Below are 21,760 nucleotides of genomic sequence, written 5' to 3'. Positions count from 1 at the left end.
CCAAACATATAGCAGAAAATCATGGCATTTCACATTTAACAAATCAGATACACATGCCAGATGTAAAGTAAAGTAACTAATGATTCAAATCAGAAGGATACAGGTGGCTCTCAGGAGCCAAATTTCCAGCGCAATACTTGATCCAAACCGGTTGACTCTCCGTCAACGTATATAGAACCAACGCGTCCGTAGACCTCACTTCGCACCGAATTCCGTCCACCAAACACCCCTTTACCGGGCCCGCTCACCGTATTCGAACATAAATGGTAATACTCGAGTATACCGGAATCAAGGGTCTCAATACCCAAAATCCCCGAACAGACTACCGTGGTTCGTTATCTAATCGTCCAGGCCCTTGCCGGCCCGACTCGAATAACTTAGCCACAGGATTTGAGCTCATAGGTCACAGATACATATACAGATACAGATACAGATATCAGATACAGATACAGATTCAGATTGACACCAAAATTGGCATATGAACAGACAAGAGAACGAGTGTGATAAAGTACACCCTCGTCTCAAACAAATTAAACAGATTGCAGAGCAGAAATCAAGTTTAACAGCAATGGAGGGGAGTGGTACACTCACCGATTCAACTTCAAAAGTTTTTACTTCTGATTGGCCTTAATCGCCAAGAAACCCTAAAATAATCAAAATAATCCAATTGAAGGTTTCACATCCATAATCGAGTAAACAAAATGCACATGAGGCTCGACTACTAGTCGTATGCCTCGCCAAATAATTACAAATGCAAGGGTACAAAACATGATTTTTGGGAATAAAAAGATAACATGAAGACCTAGATTCAACAACCCAAAAGCCCTTTCATTTCTACCAAAAGGCAAATCCAACATAAAAGAACCAAACGGCCTAGAAAATCGGGCAGCACTTCCCCTAAATTTCTTACTTTTCCAGCCATTAAGGCTTCATTATTTCCTCAAATCAGTCCCAACATCTCACACAAAAGTCATCTCATTTCCCAAAAGCCGTTCACGAGGCTCAAAGTAGTACAAGTACAAAAGTTAGCTAGGAAATGTCCGGAATGAAAGCAAGCCCTAAAACATGCAAACAAGTACAAGGAGACTCGATAACGAGTCATAAACCAATGCCAAGTATGACCCCAATAGGGTTCCATAAACATATACAAACATTAAAGAAAACCAGAAATTTCGGACATGCAATTAACTTTGGCCCTGAAAAAAACAGGTTTTGACTTTACTTTGCGGTAATAGCACCAAATGCACCACGATTATCGGATGAGGGTGAAAGACCCACCATTTCGAAGCTAAAAGACAGGGCTACAACATCATACAAGGTCACTCAACCCAGTTTTGAGTGCAAACAGGTCAAAAATGCAAGATACTTCATCAACAACGTAAAACAGATTCACCAAAACGCATTCTAGCGGAAACATCATAACTCAGGCTCTACAAGTCCAAATCCAGAAATTCCAAAACAAGTTGAAAGCTAAGAAACAGGGATAAATTTCATCAGAAGGCCTCAACAACCAATTCGGAAGCAATTCCAGCCAAAACAACCAATTACAGTCGCAAATCCCAATTTCGGGTAGAACCAGAACAGCAATAGTAATTTCGACTTTTCTCACTCTACGCTACTCCAATTGACCTGAAATTTTGTAGACACCTCTAAAATGTCATTCCCTACAACTTTCATGTTTTGAGGTAAGGCCAATTCGGCCTATATCTAGGACCAAAAATTTCGGACAGAATGAAGAACCAAGAACCCTAATTTTCCAGATTTCTTCCAAAACAGAAATTAATTGCAATCTTCCACTTTTTCCACCTCCTAGAGTCATTAAACATCAGTTCCCATCATCAAGGATAGCCACAACATCACATTCATATTAAACCAGAAAATTCATCAATAAATTGAAACTTCATCAATTCATCCAAAACCAAGAAGTAAACCACAAAATTCATCACTTTAACTACCACTAGGCACTAATTAAGCTTCATTAAGTGAAGGAGAAAGTTCAATCACCACTCACCTAGTAAACAACAGAGGAAGAGTTGTTTGTCACCTTAGCTTCCCAAAACACTTCACCAAACCACTTACTAACACCTAAAGAAGAGATTTTATGGAGTAGAAACAAGTCTAAGTGATTGCTTTGGATGATTTGCACTAGATGGATGCCAAACTTTGAAGAGTTTTTCTTTCTTCCTTGCTCAAGGTGGCCGGCCACAATGGAGGTAAGAAATGATGATTTTTGTGGTAATTTTTGAGATATTTAATCAATTGGTCAAATAAGTCAAAAAGGTGAATAGTTGTCATAAGTTACAACCACTCTTAAGGTGACACTTGTCACTTCCTTTAAAACATCTCTATCCTTTAAGTCCCTCTCACATCAATCACATCTCAACCTCTACTTATCTCTTAACACCCGATAAATTTCAACCAGTATCCGAAACTTAACCTAATTGGCCGAATTTTTCCGAACTTCTCACACTAGTGGATCCCACGTCCGGTATACGCTCTTAATTTCTCAAAATCTATTCGATACTAGAAAAATCATCTAAAAACTATATTTACTCATAAAAATTATCTAGAAAATGTTCCGGATACAGAAAGTGCAGAAAACAAGTCATGAAAAATGCGAAAACCTAGAAAATGCAATTTACGGGTTCTCACATATTTTACTTCAAGTAAAATGAAATGAAATGTAATGCATGGAAATTATTGCAATACATAGGAAATATATTGTAAGGGCATATATTAAATGGTCTAGATCTTATAATAAGGCATGTAAATAAGAAAATTGTGTTTTAAAGTGAGGGTCAATACAAGGGATTTGTTGTAACACATTGCAAAATATAATGCTAGGGCATATAAGAGGTGGTTTAAATCTTGGTGCAAGGCATGTAGTTTGGGGAAATTGTATTTTAAAAAAATGAGGGTTCTCACACTCTCTCCCCCTTAAAGAATTTCACCCTCGAAATTCTCAGTTTGATTACTGGGTAGTTCAAAATATTTTTAGTGAATATCCTTTTAACTCTCTCGAGTCCTGTGAGCACGTGTTTTAGTAAGAACAGCAATACAAAGCCATATTATGTTGGAATTGACGCTCCAAATCTCTATTTAGAACATTTATCAATTTACAAGTTTTATACTCGTATAACCTATCAAAATATAATACTAACTTGTTCCAATGCAGGAATGATCCTCATGTCCTTACTAATCAATGTTGCAAAAGTCATTTAGAGTAGAAAAGTATCACTTATAGCCAAACGTTTGGAGAAAGTAGAAAAGACGTTCAAAATGCAAAGTTGTAAACTGTCTGACCTAAAATGATTTGAGGAACTCATTTCCCTTTTATTTAAGCCTCAATCCACTCATAAACCAATTTCAAAATAGTTTACCAACTCCAATTCTAAAGTTGGGAATGTAAGTAGGAATAATCCTAGGAAAAAAAAAGAAATTTTCTAGTTTTGCGTGATCTCATTTGAAAATCATATCTCGAGATTCTTATGTCCAAAACTTAAAAACTTTATACCGTCGGAATATAGATTCAAATTGTTACAACTTTCTAGAAGGTACCATTGTAAGATCCAATCCACAAGTCAGTCAAATTCCAACCTAAAGTTGTTGCTTCACCCAGTAACAGACAGAACAGGTATACAATTTCAGTCAACTTTGAAAATCGTAGATATTCATGGGAATTGAAGACAATACTGATACTCTGAACCTAGTTTCAAACATAATAAACGAAACTCAATTTTGACTTTTCTACATCAAGATATAACAGCTTTCGTAAAACTTTTCAAGGTGCCCTGCGGAAAACTTTTCAGCGGCACTTCCTTTGTGTTTACTAACTTTTTCTAACCCATTCAAGGCTTCATTCTTCCCATGAAATAGCTTCAACCCAAGCATATAAATATCAAGCCAACAACTCACTACATCAAGCATATAACTGTCACCTATTCAAGTTAGAAAATGAAACCCTAAGCTGAAATTCCTAATCACAAGCTAGAAGTTTCTTTAGGCAATTCAAACTAGCATATAAAAGCTAGATATTTCACATAGCAAGGCTACCAAACCATGGCCAAGTATCATGTGTGGACAGAAAAGTACCATAAAACTGAAAATTCCACAACACAACTTCAAACCATGATATTTTCTCATAAAACAACCGAAATTGAAACCCTAAACCACCCGTTTGCACATATTTAAAGTAGAGGAAAGTTTATTGCCAAAGTTACCCTGTAACCTCAAGAAAGATGAAAACTTAGCTTCTTCCTTCAAAATCACCCCACCAACACCTTGAAATCTACCTTAGTTATCATTTCTATAGAATAGTTTGCAAATTAGTTGGTTGAAACTCAAGATTCAAGTACAAATTTGAGGTTAGAGTTGAAGGTCTCTCTTTGGTTTTTCTTCTCCATTTGTTCGGCCAAGCAAGAGGAAAATGAAAACAATTTGGTCAACTTTTTGATTTAGTCAAGGTGAAGAATGTGACACAAACTTTAATCTTGATAAAAGAAAAGTTAAAACTTGGCTACTATTCTTGCTAGTTCTCAAACCCATACACTATACGTTAAATAGTTTATTCCTTTGGAACGGCAAACGAAAATCTTTACCTAACTCAAAGACTAAATTATAGCAATAGGCTCATGGGCAAGAATCCAATACTGCCCAACCATTCACTAATGGCTAACTTGACAAGTGATGTCTTGATATGCTATTCGATTAGGCAAATGCACTAATTCAAACTTATTGCATACCCCTTCTGAAATCCCTTCATATTTCTTTTTTTTTAATTCTATGTTCTGGTGCCGTAGTTCAATTTTTTCCAAGTATTCTTGTTTCCTTCGTCCTTCCCAGTGCTCAGTTACTCTCTTTCGGAACTCTACTTCCTTTCAAATAATCTCTATTTTCTTTTGCAGATCAGTCACATTTGTCACCTTGCCGATTTACTTAACTCAACGATAGCTTGCCAGCCAACTCTAATTACGACTGGCTTCATGGAAGCTCTAGACATATAACTTTTAAGTTCATTCATTTCCAACCCAACCACGAAGAATTAAACTTAGCTATTCTCAAATGAGATAGACAAGGAAGTAAAATACAAGTATGGCAATATCTCAAAATATTATGCCACTTATTCTTATTCAGGAAGTTTAACACAAGGAGTATTCTTATTACTTATGTACATAATGAAATCCTAAAGTGTACTTCGTATCTCAAAAATTCCACATCCTATCTCAAGATTTTGCATACAGGTGTAGGAGCCAACTCTTTTCTCAAATCCCATACATAATTCCAAAACCCTCGATCTTAACACGGTAATAATTAAGCCAAGTCCATACTTTGGCATTAGTGGATAGGTGTCAAGGAAGTATAGGTAAGGGTAGTTCATTGAGGACCAAACTACAGGTATCAGATATTACAAGAGAGGTAGAAATACCTATATAGTTACAGTTAAACTGCCTTAAAATCCAATAAGCATTTATCAAGTCCTCACAGTCATAGGAGAAGGAAACAGATATTCAGTGCAAATTTCTCGACGTACACAACAATTTGGTCACCGTCTATAGAAACCCTAGTCAGACTATTACTAGATTAGTCCATGATAACCTTTCGGGATCCGTTCTCTCGATCAGTCCAATTACTAGGTCAAATGTTATAATCTTCCGCGCCTTGGCCTTTGCCATCAAAACCTACCTCAAGAGCAAGCAAGATACAGACCCTTATTCTAGCGCTCTCCACTATTTGGTACCCATGTACAGGAATCCACAATAAGACAATTAACAACTCGAGCCGGCCGGTCCCAAGAGTAAATCACCTATATTAGAGATTCCTACCCGACGTACATATCTATTTCTCCCAAGTATTCTGATGAAGGGTTTATGCTTATAACAGTCATGATTCATAACTTACGCCCAGAAGAGCACCTAGTCCTTACCACTTACCCACATAATCGGACAATAACACCACTTGATCCCAAGCTCACTCCGCGCAGGGGCCACGTGAAGCAGTAAAATATCTTCCATTCTTTCAAACCAGTTCTCGGCAGCTTTGAGATCTGGTCCTCTAAGAATGTAGGGGAAGCGAACTTTGAAACCGTTTCAGGGCCCTATCTTCACTTACTTCAAGGTTCCTTTACTAGTTACCCGATACTTGACCTCGATGGTCAATCAAACGGGCCAGTAAACAGTAGATCAGTCATACGATTGATAGGTGTAGCCACCTGGTCTCCTTCTCCACATTCGGGTCCTTGGTTCTCATTGGCTACAGACCTTTATTTCTCCTCTTAGTCCTGGACCTACCTAGATCCACACCCATGGCCCCAACCATATTGTCGTTTAGTCTCCATTATTACTCACTAGTCTAGGGCCCAAGTATTATAACTAATAGGGTAAACAAATAGGGGTATAACAATATATGCTTATTCATATTTAAAGGTCATATAAGAAATGGAATTGAAGTCACGATAAACGAGTGAAGTTGAAAAGCAGTTAAAGGCCAATGCCGAAACAAAGTCAAAGTCCAAAGTCAAAAGTCAAAGATCCAAATCAACAGTCAAAACACTGTACATAAAGGCTCTTAACGGTCATTTATAAAATAACATGACCAAAAGTAGCAAGTACGAGCCTCAAGAGTACAGATATAGTCGTAGAGTCATATCAAACAAAACCCTAGCACAAGTGATCAAAAGAAAGCTGTACAATCACCGAGTCACAACCTCCCCTATCCCTTCTATGTACAATAGTCAAAATCATCCAAAGTAATAGCCTAGAAGTAGAGGCTTAATTCGTCGTAGGGCTAGTTGACCCCCCAGACTGGGCGGGTTCAGCTACTGTATCACCTCCAACGTGAGAAGCCTCGTCACTCACTTCTCCCAGCAGATCATCACAAATATTCAGAATGGACTCTGCTCTAATCCTCACTTTCCTGGCTCTCTTAACCATGCGCTCTTGAGCTTTGCCAAGCTGCGCGCTCAGGTCATCAACCCTTTCTCGGCCCTTGACCACATCATACTCAAGTTCCTTAATCCGCTCAACTTGCATTTCAATAGTTTTCTTCAAGTAATTCATTTCGAATCCAAGCCTAGTATTGTCCCTCGCTAGGACCTTCCGCTCCTTTACTACGGCTAGAACTACTTCATTAGGATAAGTGTAAATATGCCGACACTCGCAATGCCTATAACGGTCAGATGGGCTCCAATATGCTATAACTCCTCCGGGCCTGGTCTGGTATCTAATCATCGGTAAGTCCTCACAGGGCCACAAGATCCGTCCATCCTACACAAAGTGTAGATAAAACATAAGTACTCTTAAGGGAAAAATAATCACATATAATTTTCAAGTCGAAAATACCTAATTCGTCCAGGCCGATTCAACCCTAGGCTCTAATTCTTATCCCTTTTAGTGGTCACTTAACTTTTTAAACCAATCCAACAATCCAGCATCCCAAACGTTTAAGTCTAGGATATACTACAAGGATCTGAAGCTTAGGCTCTGATACCAACTGTGACAGCCCCACCTCTCTCTAGGGCGAACCCTAGGGTATCAGTGGACTGCCTGCCCAACTCTCGCAGGGACTCAGTCGTTCAAAGTGCTAATAACACAGATGAAACGGACGAGATTTCTTCCAAGCAAAGGAATGAAACCCTGATTGAAACATAATCACTAATCCAACGTTCAGGCTTAGTATTTAGATAACTAATTGTCTACTACCACTCCATACTCAAAATTACATAGCATAAGTTGAACTTACGGATACAAGCTTACCAGTCTGCTTAAACAAAAGTTACAACCTCAAAACACAAGTACAAGCAAAATAAAGCTAAGAAAGCTCTTGATCAAGTCCCTCCCCAATCTGTTAAGGAAAACAAAGGGAGTGGGGTGAGTTAAAGCCCAGTGAGGTTCCAAATAAAGCAAATAAACACATAGTCACCTAAGGTCACAAAATAACCAAATAAACACCATACAGTAGAATAACAGCTTAATCACAGTTCAATTCAAGGATACGGATGGCTTTCAAAAGCCAAAGGTCCACTTGAGATTGATCATAATTGCCTCCTGTTGACACTCCGTCAACACTTGTATGCACAGTATATAGGGTCCGTAGAACACCACTTTCACCAATCTCCGTCCACCAATCAACCCCCTACCGGGCCCACACTCCATAAACAGTAGTTTGGTAATACTCGAGTATACCGATTTCCAGTGTACAGTAAACAGTCCTCAAGGTTTAGCGGCCTTCTCGACCAAACCCTTGCTGGCTCGATACGACCGACTTACCTATGAGGTTGGGTACCCAAATAGTAACAGTAGTTGATGGGATATCACCCAAACAACTCAATCATAGGCATTCATAGAGATATCACATCTCATAATAACAATATATATAACTTCAGTGAAAACAAGAGAGATCGAGTGCGGTAAGATACACACTCGCCTCCATTTTATCAAAACAGTATTTCGCTCCAACAGTTATCAATCAAGTATTTCAGATATTTCACATAACAGGTAGCAGGTAGTGGAACACTCACCTGTCAAGCAAAAGTAGCAATCGACGTCAAATGTCTCAGTTACGATCACCTTCGTTTCCCAACCCTAAGTCAACGAGTGAAATCATTAACAATTGGATTCGTTCTTTACTAACGTATAGGTTCATTAAGAAACTGAGTGAGTAGTCTAGACTACTTAATTCGGCATGCAATAAGATCCATAATATGGTAAAAGTTCATGAGAAAATAGGTTTAGTGTGTACATGAAAGCTCGGCAAAAGAAATGTTTCATTTAGACTTGAAGGTTCCTTATTCGGATTAAACAGGCTTGCCCAGCAGTCTCGGGAAAATGGTTAAAATTCACTGTAGAAAAGTCAGAATTAGGTTCCATTGGTGCCGTTAGAAACTAAGTTCACTAGGATATATTTGTGTAGAAGAAACCATTTCCAAAATCTAAACGTAAGTGGTTCAAAATTAAACAACCAAATGAATTTTCTGGACAGTCTCGGATGAACAGTAACAACCAGGTAGCCAAATTTCAAGACTCGGCACGAATCGTTCAGGACGAACCAGAAAATGAACTTGGTACCATTTTAAAGCTCTAAGAGTCTACTTTCAAATGCCACAAACAGCACTCAAATCCAATCATTGAGTAAAACGTTATGACCTTCACAAGATCACTGGTCAGAAAATTCCTGAACCTAGCCCAGTTTTGCCTTTTTGCTCATAACTCAAGATTTATCCAACCAAATTGGCTAATTTTTTGTAGACAACCTCCACACACATAACCCAACATATATCCCTCACACTTGTAGCCAAATTAAGCATGAAATTATCAAAGCAAAACAGGGCAGCAAGCCCTTGAAATTTTCGGACAGCATCTCCCCAACTTTTCTAACTTTCAACCTTTCATGATTTGTACTCCAATCACATAACAAGTATTAGATCTACTAAAAAGGGGTTCAAAACATGTTAATACCTCATACACACACATGAACAAAGGCTAGGCATTTCATCAAACACATGGTGTGCATACCAACAAGCTTTACCACTACTTGATTGATTCATGGAACTAACCCCAAATATCATCCACAATAACTTGCAATTCATCATTAAGGCTTAAAGTTGATGATATAACATCATAAAACCCTAATTTAAATGTTACTTACCTCACTTATAAGTTGCCCAAGTCACCAATCAATCCATCACAATAGAAACTTTAAGCTTGGAATAACCTCAAGGATTGAAGAAAATTGTCTCCCAACTCTAGATCTTTCTCCTTTGGATTTTTGTTCTTGATTTACTAAGGTTAAAAGTAAGTGTATGGAGCTCTCTCTCTCTCTCTCTTTTTGGCTAAGGGAGTCGGCCATCTAGGGGAAGAAAAGAGCCATGTTTAGTTTTTATTTTGTCTTCTAATCCTTAGTCAAACAAACCCATGGCTAGGGTTTTGTCACATGGCTCCATTATTGTCCTAACCTTTCTTAATCTTTGACTAATGCCATTCTTCCCTTTCCAAATGCACCAATAATTATTCAACACCTCTAATCTCTCACATAAGGCCTCTACCACTAATAAAAGAACACTTGGATAAATGCAAGTGGTGAATTAGTTATAACCTAGTTCAAGGAAATATTTTACTTCAAGTAAAATGAAATGAAATGTAATGCATGGAAATTATTGTAATACATAGGAAATATATTGTAAGGGCATATATTAAATGGTCCAGATCTTATAATGAGGCATGTAAATAAGAAAATTGTGTTTTAAAGTGAGGGTCAATACAAGAGATTTGTTGTAACACATTGCAAAATATAATGCTAGGGCATATAAGAGGTGGTTTAAATCTTGGTGCAAGGCATGTAGTTTGGGGAAATTGTATTTTAAAAAAATGAGGGTTCTCACAATAAGGTTATCCAACGTGTAGGAAATGTGGCCTATAAGTTGGAATTGCCACTAAGTTTATCGCGGATCCACAATATTTTCTACGTATCGATACTTAAGAAATATCATCCGGATCCATCTCACATTCTACAACCGGCGAGTATTGAGATTGATGAAACACTGACCTATGAGGAGAAACCGATCAAAGTTCTCGATCGTAAGGTGAAAGAATGGAGAAACAAACGGATTCCATTGGCAAAAGTTCTTTACAGGAACCACGGACTGGAGGAAGCAACCTGGGAAGTTGAAAAAGAAATTAGAGGAAAATATCCGGACCTGTTCTCAAATCAAGGTATAATTTCGAGGACGAAATTTTCTTAAGAGGGAGATGATGTGAGGACCTAAAAATTTACTTATTTTAAACTCATATTACTGGCTTATTTAAATATTTATTTATCCATTTTCTATGAATAATTTATTTCAACCCTTTTAGAGCCATTTACATGGAACTATGACTTGCATATATTTTTAAAATGTCCCGTTAATAAATTTAATTTTCAGAAACTCGTTTAGTGAAATTTAGTGAATACGCGTTTGGAGGCAATATTCGATTTGAGAGTATAGTGACCTTGGAGATTTGAGAACTCATGCGTTAGTCTTAAAATAGGCATTTTTATACTTAATTATCCTAGTATTAGTTAGTTATATTATCGTTACGAGAATTTATTAAAAATTTCACGTTATCGTGAACGAGTCGGAAGTTCACATTTTCACGCGCGCGACTAATAGATGGACTTTAGAAATTATTGTTAGATTACTAAAAGTGAATAATAATAGTGTTAAACGAAGTACATCAAGGGTTTAGTGCACAAGTGAATTAAACTCGAGAGAGAACGGACACGAAACGCGCGCGCGGGAAACACTCTTCAAAGTTGACTTTTGCTCAACCTTTAACCACAAGACACCAAAGCTTCCAAGGGAAGCTTCATTCATCAGATTTTTCTCTCTCTCTCCTCACTCAAGGCTGGCCGAAATTCCTTAGAGAAGAAGAAGAGCAAGAGCTCTTTCCATTTCACTCCATTCTTGCATCAATTCACTCCAAATTCACCACACAACTTCCACTTCACTTGGAGATTCACTTGGACTAGGAAGGAAACATCTTTCTCACGGTTTCTTGGAGCTTTTAGAAGTGCAAAATTTCTGATTTTTCATCAAAGCAAAGAGGTAATCATCCCAACCATCCAAACTTTCATCTCTAGCTTTAGTGGGTTTGATATTGGCCATGAAGCTTGTTGCTTCATTGTGGGTGTTGTTATTTGGTTGTAAATGATTGGAGTGTGCTCTGTGAAATCCCACAATGGATGTATTGGACTGATATGGTGATTATAATTGTGGTTTGTGTTAATTAAGTGGTAAACAAGGTGAGATTAGTTGGAAAATTGAAAGGAAAGTTGACGAAAATTTCGGTTGGTGGCTGACTAATTCTGCCTTGGTTTGGTTGAAGCCATAACTCGAATTTTTGGTGATCAAATGACCTTGAATCTGATGTAAATATGTTATAAAGGATGTGTGGAAAGTTTTCACCAAAAATCACTTGATTTGGTTGAGGAAAAACCGAGTTTTGGTAGGAACAAAACTGAAAAATCGTGTAACAGGGGCTCTCTGGCAGTAAATTTTGAACGATCATAACTCTTTGCTTAGATGTCAAATCAAGTGCCGTTAGTGGCATTTGAAACTAGACATCCGTAGTTTTCTAATAGTATAAAATCAATCCCCTGATTCGAAGTGAGTGAGCTGTAGTAATTCACCAAATTTACCTGTTCTGTTTTATTGCTTTGCTCAAGGGTCAGTGATGAGCTGAGGTTTGTTGCTTGAATTTGAGCTAGTTATGAACTGAATTTCATAACAATTTCTTCTGATGAATTGTATCTGTTGAATTTAGTTTCCAACGCCACCAACCATGCTCAATTTCAGGTTGAATTGAGTGAGATGTGGTCAAATTACCGAACAGCACCAGTGATGGAAAACCCTAGTTTTGGCTAGCCGAATGGCCTAACTTGACTTGGGACTTGTTGTTTTGCAAATTTTGATGTAAATCACCTACCATATGTATATTAGATGTTTTTCAGACTTTTGTTTCATAAATGAGCTAGATTTGAGTCATTTTCATTGGGCAAAATGTTTGAAAAGGAAGAAGAAAGCAAAAGACAGATTGGTTTTGGGATTTTCTTGAACTTTGGTAGTTTGGTTCACTACCTTTCCATGTGACTATTCAAATGAAATTTGGTATAGGACTAGTTCTCATATGGAAGTTGAGTTGTACCAATTTTGGTATCAATCCAAGACCATTTCGATACCTAAATGATGGGCCAAAGTTATTTTTCAAATCTGGAAAATGTTCAATCTGTCCTTATTTTTAGCTAACTTTGGACTGCTATATCTTGATACTCGAAACTCCGATTTTAGTTCTGCTTGTTGGTTTTTAAACCGTGATTGGAATTATATTCAAGGTACAAATTTCAAATACTAGTTCACTTTCTGTGAATTTTTCCGAATTTCCAAAATTTACCGAAAACTAAGGCTGAAACTGTCTTGGGAGTCCAAGTCAGCCCATTTAAGCCAAAATTTGAGTATCTTGCATTTGGAATCTTAGGAAAGCGTCTTCTAGGAACATTTAGTACTTTGAAACTAGTTTCCAACGGTACCAATTTTTTCAATTTTGGACCTACGGAGTGCAAGATATGATTTTTCAAAATTGCTCCTTAAAACTGAAATTTTTGAACTTGGTGGGAATCGAGTTTTTGGAGACTCTTACCTATCCTTCAATACTAATTAACCATTTTGGACTTGCCTTCATGAAGGAAACCAATTTTTTCCTATGTTGTTAAACCCCACTTTTGAGTCTCGATTTACGAGTAATTAAGGCTCTTTTCATGATATTTTTTTAGATTGTACAAGTGTACAATCTCCCTTGTTAACTAGGGATTTTTAAACGATGGTGTGTGATAGTCAATTATTAATTGCTCAGGCACTCAAAGGGACCTTCAAGAGGATCTCACAAGGGACGCCTAAACACTTGATTGTGCACCACTCTCTTATTTTGGCTAGGTGAGTGTCAAGTGCATGTTTTGTTAAAATTATGTCTCTTATTTTGTATGGTGGACGGGGAACGGGTAAGTGGAGTTTCTACGGACTAAATACCGACCCGGTTGACGAAGTGTCATCGCGGGGAGGTAATTGATCGAGCATTAGCAAAGCAAGTGAAACTTAGCTCTTGAGGGCTTCCTTATCCTTGAATTGCCTCTGTTTACTTTTCTCACTCGAATTGTTAATTACTTGAATACTTATGTTTTATTTGATAAAATTGATTGCTACTTGGATTACGTGCTTGCATGTGTGTTTCTTGGCCTCACGACCAATCGCTCACCCCGTAGAGTTGTTTTCTGTGACAGCCCCACCTCCCCCTAAGGCGAACCAGAGGGTTCGGCGGGCCGCCGCCCAGCTCTCGCCGGGACTCAGTCGTTCACTACATTCCTCAAACAGATTACAAGATAAATCTCAAATATTACATCACATTCTCCAATAATTACATGTCAAAAGCGAAGCGGAAACAATTCCCAACTATACATAAAATGATTCCAAATCCAAACTGTACAACATAAAGGCCATCCAATCACGCGCACAAGTACTACAAGCCTTCCTTCGCTTTGAGCCCTGTGGAGGGGAATAAAATATTTTTGGGGTGAGCTAGAAGCTCAGCGAGTAACCAGAAAATCAGTAATCAAATCGGTTTAACAATATTTCTTTTCAATGATGTCATAAATCAAATGATAAGTCCAGAAACAATTACAACATTTACAAAACATTAAATATGGAGTATCAATAATTCAAGAAACATGTACAATGGAAAGCGATAGTAACATTCATGAAAAGATACGCTCGTTCTCCTGTCATTTCCTTTTTTTTTCATTTGAAATTGCATCATTTTCCACCAACCTCCACCAACCTACAAAGGTAATACTCGAGTATACCAAACGTTCACCCAGGTCCCTAATCGCCCGACCGAGTCCGTTTCTGGCTCGAGACGACCGGTAACAAGGGGCAATGGCCAGTTCAGCCCAAAAGGCTTACATTCATGCGCAAGTAGCATTTAATCATTTATCATGAAAATTTCACATTGATTTAGGTCGAGTGCGATAAAATACACACTCGCCTAGAAAGCTCGTTTTGGAAATCATTCAAAGCACGTAACACGTTATCAATCAATAATACAAGTCATGAAGTCAAGGAAATATATCAAACAAGGAACACTTTCATATAAGCACGCATGATATGCAAGAAAACAGTTCAAAAGTAGCTTTGGAAACAGTTCAAAAGTAAATAATGTAAGAAACATTTCACAAGTACTTTGGAAATAGTTTAGGGTCACTCACCTCCATGGCTCAGAAACCATCCATCATATATCATTGCCTTGCTCAAATCCGAGTCTTAGATCACAAACTCAATGCAAACAAATCCCTTCAAAGTTCGAACAGCATTTCCCCTAAATTTCTTTACTTTTCCAGCCATCAAGGCTTCATTATTTCCTCAGCCAGTCCCAAAGGTACACACACAACAACAAGTTCATCCAATAGTCATTCAGCAAGCTCCAAGTAGTACTAGTACAAGTCAAACTAGGGAAAAGTCCGGAAATGAAAGTTAAGCTCAAAACCAGAAAAATAGTTTTGACGTCCTTTTGCGGTAATGGCACCAAAGGTACTACGAGTATCGGATGGAGGTCCAAGACCCACTGTTTCGAAGCTAAGAACCAGGGCTACAACAATGTAGAAGGTCACTCAGTCCAAATCCCAGCACAACTAAGTCAAATATGCCAAATAACAAACCAGAACCGTAATTGCAGGTTTACAAATTACACTATGCTGTAATCAGTACAACTCAGTCTAAATAGGTCCAAATGCAGAAATTCCAAAGGCATATGGTAGCTAGGACATCAAGCTACATTTCATCAGAAGACCTCAACACCCAAATCCAAAACAATTCCAGTCAAAACAACCCATTTCAGACACAGTTCTAACATCCTGATGAACCCAGAACAGCAATAGTAATTTCGACTTATCTCATTCTACACTACTCTAATTGACCTGAAATTTTACAGGAACCCTTAAAACATCAATACCTAAAACTTTCATGTTTTGAGCCAAGGCCAATTCGGCCTCTATCTATGACCTAAAAATTCGGACAGAATGTTCATCACAAAACCCTCACTTTTCAATTTTTGGTCCAAAACAGAAATTGGTTGCAATTAATCACTTTTTCCACCTCATAGAGTCCTTAAATATCATTTCCAATCATCATACATGACCCCATAATCATATCCATATGAAAACAGAAAAATCCCCAATAATTATAAAACTTCACCAATTCAACCAAAATCAAGATATAATCCGTAAAGTTGCACCTTATATCACCACTAATCATGAATTGAACATCATTAGAGCAAGGAGAGGGGTCATTCACAACTCACCTTAGCAATACAAGAGATAGAGCAACTAGTCACCTTAGCTTTCCAAACAACTCCACAAAACACCTCAAGACCACTTAGCAAAGAGATTTTATGGAATGATTTGGAGTTTCATTGGTTGGATTTGAAGATTGAGCAAGAAATAGAAGGAAGAAATTGAGAGCTTTTCTTTCTTTTCCTTTGAGAGAGAGCCGGCTATGAAGCTTTAGAAATAAGGATGATTTTTGGCAATTTTTTGATATTTATTTGGTAAAGGTAAAGGTAAAGTCAAATGGTCAAAGTCCAAGACTTAATCTTATGGTGACACTTGTCACCTTTTGGTTCAAAACTTATCTTTTTGTCTCTCCAATACAAATATCTTAACACCTTGTCAAAAATATATTGCGTTTACCGCACTTGCGGGTCCCACGTTCAAAATACGCTCTTAATTTCTCACACTCATACTTTTCGGGGCGTCACAATTTCCTTAACTGGTGGATTGGAAGATTTTGGAAAAGCCGACTAGGTTATACTTTTGATTGGAATTTTGGTTGTAAATGTTTAGTCGACTTTTAATGGTTGTATTTTGGGACTTGATGTATATTTTGAGAACATGATGTAAGATTTGGATATTCAATTAAGGAAGTGACTTTTCTTCATTTTAGACTTGTATTATTTGGTATGTACCGTTAAGTTTGAATTGAATTATCTTGAATCCTGGTAAGAGCTGTGCAGGCATCCAGCGAATACCCTTGGCTTCGCCCTTGAGAGAAGTGGGGGCGTCACAGACTCAAACAACCAAACTCCAAACTCCAAAAGATGATGAAAATATATTTTTGATTCCTAGAGATTCTGCTATGCACCCTGCTACTCAACCCTTCTTTGTGAAACTCAGAAATGATGCATTTTCACAGCTCCGTATAGAGTACATTCTTATGAAAATGAATGCAAAGAATCCAAGATCCGAAAATTTGGCAGTATATTCTTTGATCATGATACTGATGAAATGATCCCTATCTATCTCACACACAAATACGACTGTGTTAGAGTAAGAGATTCAAACTATTCCATCCAAACCCAGAAAGAACAATGCTTCATGAAAAAGAGGAATATTCAAAGAATGATCCTCAACAAGCATTTGCTTGAAAAATAGGGAATCAAAGTATAGCATTACAAGGAATGGATCAAAGAAGTTTAGAAGAATTATTAGCAACTATTTGCTGAAAATAAATGCTTCTAGAAAACATTCAACCTGACCGAGAATAAGTAAATGAAGAACAACAAAATAATATTTGCCAAAATTTACTATAAAATTGAAAGTCACGGTAGCAGTCTGACAAGTTACTGTGCAAACACAAAAGCAAAAATTGCACCGTACACTATAACAAAAAATAGGGTATTGTAGCAACTCGAAAAAATTGCTATAAATACCCTTCAGTCCTAACACAAACACATACATCTCTTCTTCAAGTTTTTCTCTCTTTAAAACTTGAAGAAATCTCTGCTCCCTCTCTCTAGAATACAAACTAGTTAGGTTTTAAGTTTTGGAACAAGTTTCGATCAAGGATCAAGCAAGTTTCATACTCTGTAAGCTTTCTTTCAAACTTATATTCAATAATATTCTGTTAAATGGTTAGATAAACCGCCTCATATTCTTATCCATTTATTTGTTTTACTTATTTTGAATTTATACTAACATTAATGGCCGAATATACTGTTTAATCTTCATTTGCTTACTTTATATATTCTATTTTTATTCATAGATTTCATGACTGTTTATACTGCCTGATCTATTACTGGCAGTCTGATAGCGAGCCATTTCTTTACTCATCTTGTTTATGCTTACTATTTTTCTTATTATTTTTCAGGTTTAAGGGCTAACCCCTCATCCTGGATCTCCTACATATTCCTCCATAACAAATAATCGACCTCAACTTGATGAGTTAAGGGTACTTACTTTTGAGTATTGGATCGACAAACAAAATTTCATAATAGAGTTTTATGCAGAACATAATTATCCTAAAAGAACATGGCTCTTCAACAAATACAAGGGACAACCCTGACATGATTATCCTTTCTCCCAAACAGCAAATATAGTACAAAGGTGGTAGATAATTGAGGGAGAAATCCAAGCAGAACTTCCATCACCAAAATTAATCACATTCTCATATAAATCAACAAAAATTAATGCCAAGTCATTTAAGCTCAAAACTGCCTAGGATGAAGAAATAGTCAATTCTAGGGACATCGAGAGAATCTATGAACAAAACAACTATACCAATAAGTATCTTCAAACACTTGGAGAATGCCTCACTACCAGACTTATCCTTAAAAATCCTTCAACAAACATGTCTTTTTCAAACCCACTTTTTAAACCTCATGAAATACTAACCAAATTTCATAAAGACCTCCAAATTAAACCTTTAGACCAATTAAAAAAATGGATAGCCAAAATTGAACAATTATTTTTTACCCCAAACAAGAATCAAACAGCCAAGGATCTACAACTGTTAGCCAATCAACCTGCACCATAACCAAAGAAGTTCCCCAACCATCTCCTATTTTAAACAAACTATATCAAACCTCCTTTTCACAAAACCACGGACTCAACTTAAAAAATTTCCAAAAATTATATTATTCCTGAACAACCTATCTGGAAGTACTTCTTGAAGAAAAACCTAACATTCTTTAAAATTCATAGAATGCAAACAACATTTATGAATGGAGCATAGATGGAGTATCTAAATACAATATACTTACAATTCTTCAACAAATGACAATAGTGGCCATAGCCTATAGGACATTGCATGGCTATACTGATCAATTAGCTACTCATGTCCTCATAACCGGATTCACTGAGCAACTTAAAGGTTGGTGATATGAACACCTGACTACAGAAGACAAGGACAATATTCTTATTGCAAACAAAATTGATGTTAATAGTGAACCAATCTCACAAGATGGAGACACCATCTTGGACGCAGTGGCAACACTAATATTCACCATTGCAAAAATATTTACTGGTGACCCAAAAATATTCAGGAAAAAATCATTAGAATTTTTAAACAATCTCAAATACAAAAACCTCTCAAATTTCAAATGGTACAAAGATACATTTCTAACTAGGATATATGCAAGAACAGATGGCAATAAGGTCTACTGGAAAGAAAAATTTCTTGATACCCTCTTCAAATAGTTATGAAATTTAGTTTGAAAAGAAATCAGAACATAATACAATGAGACTATGCCATGGGAAGCAATAACCTATGGAAACTGACTAGTCAAATTCAACAAGTTGCACTCAAAGTATGCTGACAAGACAAGATACTTAGACAACTTGCAAAGGATCGAACCAAAAGAAGAAAAAACCTTGGATCGTTCTGCGAACAGTTTGAGTTGCCTAACTGCTACAAAAAATCAAACAAATGATCCAAACCTACAAAATACCTTGAGAAACCCTCATTTTACTAAAAGAAACTACATTACCAGCCCAATAACAATTACCTCCACCTCCTACACAGCCACCACAAATCAAAGGACCAGTCTTACCTACAATTATCTATTACAAATGTCACAAACCTAGATACTTAACCCAATATTATAAACTCAACAAATAAAATCGATACTTTAGGATTAGAAGACCAAATCAAAATTCAAATATCAAACCTTCTAATTGAATCAAACATTGATGATTCTGAACGAGAAGAAGATTATGTTAGTTAATTAGAGGATGATATCCCATCCTCATTATCTTCTCAAACTTCCGGTAATGAAGATGAAAAAGAAGGCCGTACGATCAATGTGTTGACTCGGGATCAAAATCTCCTCCTCGACATCATTGAAGATATCCCTAAGATAAAAAAAAAGGCAACTTTACCTAAATAGATTCAAAAAATCTTTGAACCAAACCTCAATCTTTTCAAACCCTTTGACTAAAGATTCAAGATTTCTCAAAACCTATAATCTCATAGACATCCTTGACATCCTTGATATAATTTTAAAAGTGCTCCCAAAGTTTTCTTAAAAATGATGTGAAAGAATTACGTAATTTTTTAAATTAGTTCATAAACTAAAATTGTAAAAAGATACGTGGGGCACAAATTTCATTTAAAATAAGCTAAAAAAAAGCCTTTTCATCTTAACTAGCAAGTATCAATCATATCATTCACTTTCTTTGGGCCCCACTCCCCAATTTCCCTTCCCTCCTCTGGTCCCCCATTTTTCCCCCACAACCGAGAGCCACTACCTTCCATAACCAAATAGCTAGCTACTCTTTCTCTTGATCAATTCATCCAATCATATCGTTCACTTCTTTTTTCCCACTTCCTAATTTCCCTTCCCTCTACTGGTCCCCCATTTTTCCTCCACAATGGAGAGCCATTTTTACTTCCACAACCAAGTTAGTTATCAAAATATAAAAACTCGCAGTGAGCAACTGTAAATATTTGAGTTTGTTTTTTAAATAAAATTATTATTATATTAATAATTTTGAATTTGTTTTTTATGTTTTTCATGGAATATATGCATCATTTGTACTTGTTGATGAAATTTTTTTTTTTTGCTTAAAAAACTTGAAAAAGAGTAGGTAAAAATTTTAGTGTTGCTTTTGCCCCCACTAAGAATTTTTTCTGGCTCCGCCACTACTTCAAATAGAAGCTACTCTCCTCAAAGAAGACATTAGAACAATCAAAGCCAAACAAGAACTCGATAACCTTATTCTCGAAAATCTAGTATCAGCCAAAGATCCTATTGATACAAATCCAAATGACAATACTCAGGATGATACTAAGTTTTTAAAGCAGTTATCCAAGAAAACCTAGGATGATAAAGATCACTTGGTTCAAGTTTGATTACTAATTGGTAACAATTATGTAATTGAAACTGAAGCTTTATTTGACACCGGAGCATATCAGAGTTGAATTCTTGAAAGTCTTATCCTAGCCCAGTTCTTTGAAAAACCCAAAGAAGGGCTTAGAGGAACCAACAGCTCCAAACTTGACATCAGATTCAAACTTCCAAATGTCCAAATCCAATTCTTATCCTTGTCTATCCGAAATACTTTTTCTTAGCCAAACACTTAACCACCAATGTTATACTAGGAGTATCTTTTATCAACCAACTAGTTCCTTTCCTAATCACAAATGAGCGCATAATATCCTAACTCCTTGATCCTAATGCCCTCCTACCCTTTTCCAAAAAGTTAAAACTAATCAATTCTATTTTGCAAAATACATGGCGGCTAAAGGAAGGTCAACATCCAACTCTAGAAGAATCATAGCTGAAGGAAGCTCAACATCCAATTCTAGAAAAATCAGCAATTATCTAATAAGATTTTCTAATGATGCAATTTCGCATCTCATAATCGGTCACTGTTCCTACCAATAAGAATGCAGGGAAGATAGAATCAGATATTACGATGTTGTATTCTACGACTAGTGAATGAATCCCTCCGTATCTCATATACAAACATGACAATGTCAGTATAAAAGCAGCAGACTACATAGTTCGGAGCCTAAAGAATCAAAGTTTTATGAAAATGAGAAAAGTTCAGAGAATAATTCTCAACAAACACCAAAGTGTGATGACATGATTCACGAAACATTGCAAGAATTATCTGCAACCATTTGCTAAACAAACCAAGTTGACTATCTTACCCAATCAGATTAATCCTACCCAAATAATCAAGAATTCTAAACCAAAAACACAAACAAAAGACAATTATGATCAAAAATAATTTTTACCAAAATTTACTGTAGCACTTGTAACAGCCCCACTTTCCCCTAAGGCGAACCAAAGGGGTGAGCGGACTGCCTGCCCAGCTCTCGCCAGGACTCACGATGCAGACTAGAACTATCTATAGCGATCCGGAACTTACGAACGAGCGTAAACGAGTCAAAATGGTAAAA

Source organism: Coffea eugenioides, chromosome 6 (assembly GCF_003713205.1).
Source record: "Coffea eugenioides isolate CCC68of chromosome 6, Ceug_1.0, whole genome shotgun sequence".
Taxonomy (NCBI): domain Eukaryota; kingdom Viridiplantae; phylum Streptophyta; class Magnoliopsida; order Gentianales; family Rubiaceae; genus Coffea; species Coffea eugenioides.
The sequence above is the reverse complement of the archived record's forward strand: the minus strand, read 5'-3'. Positions refer to the sequence as shown.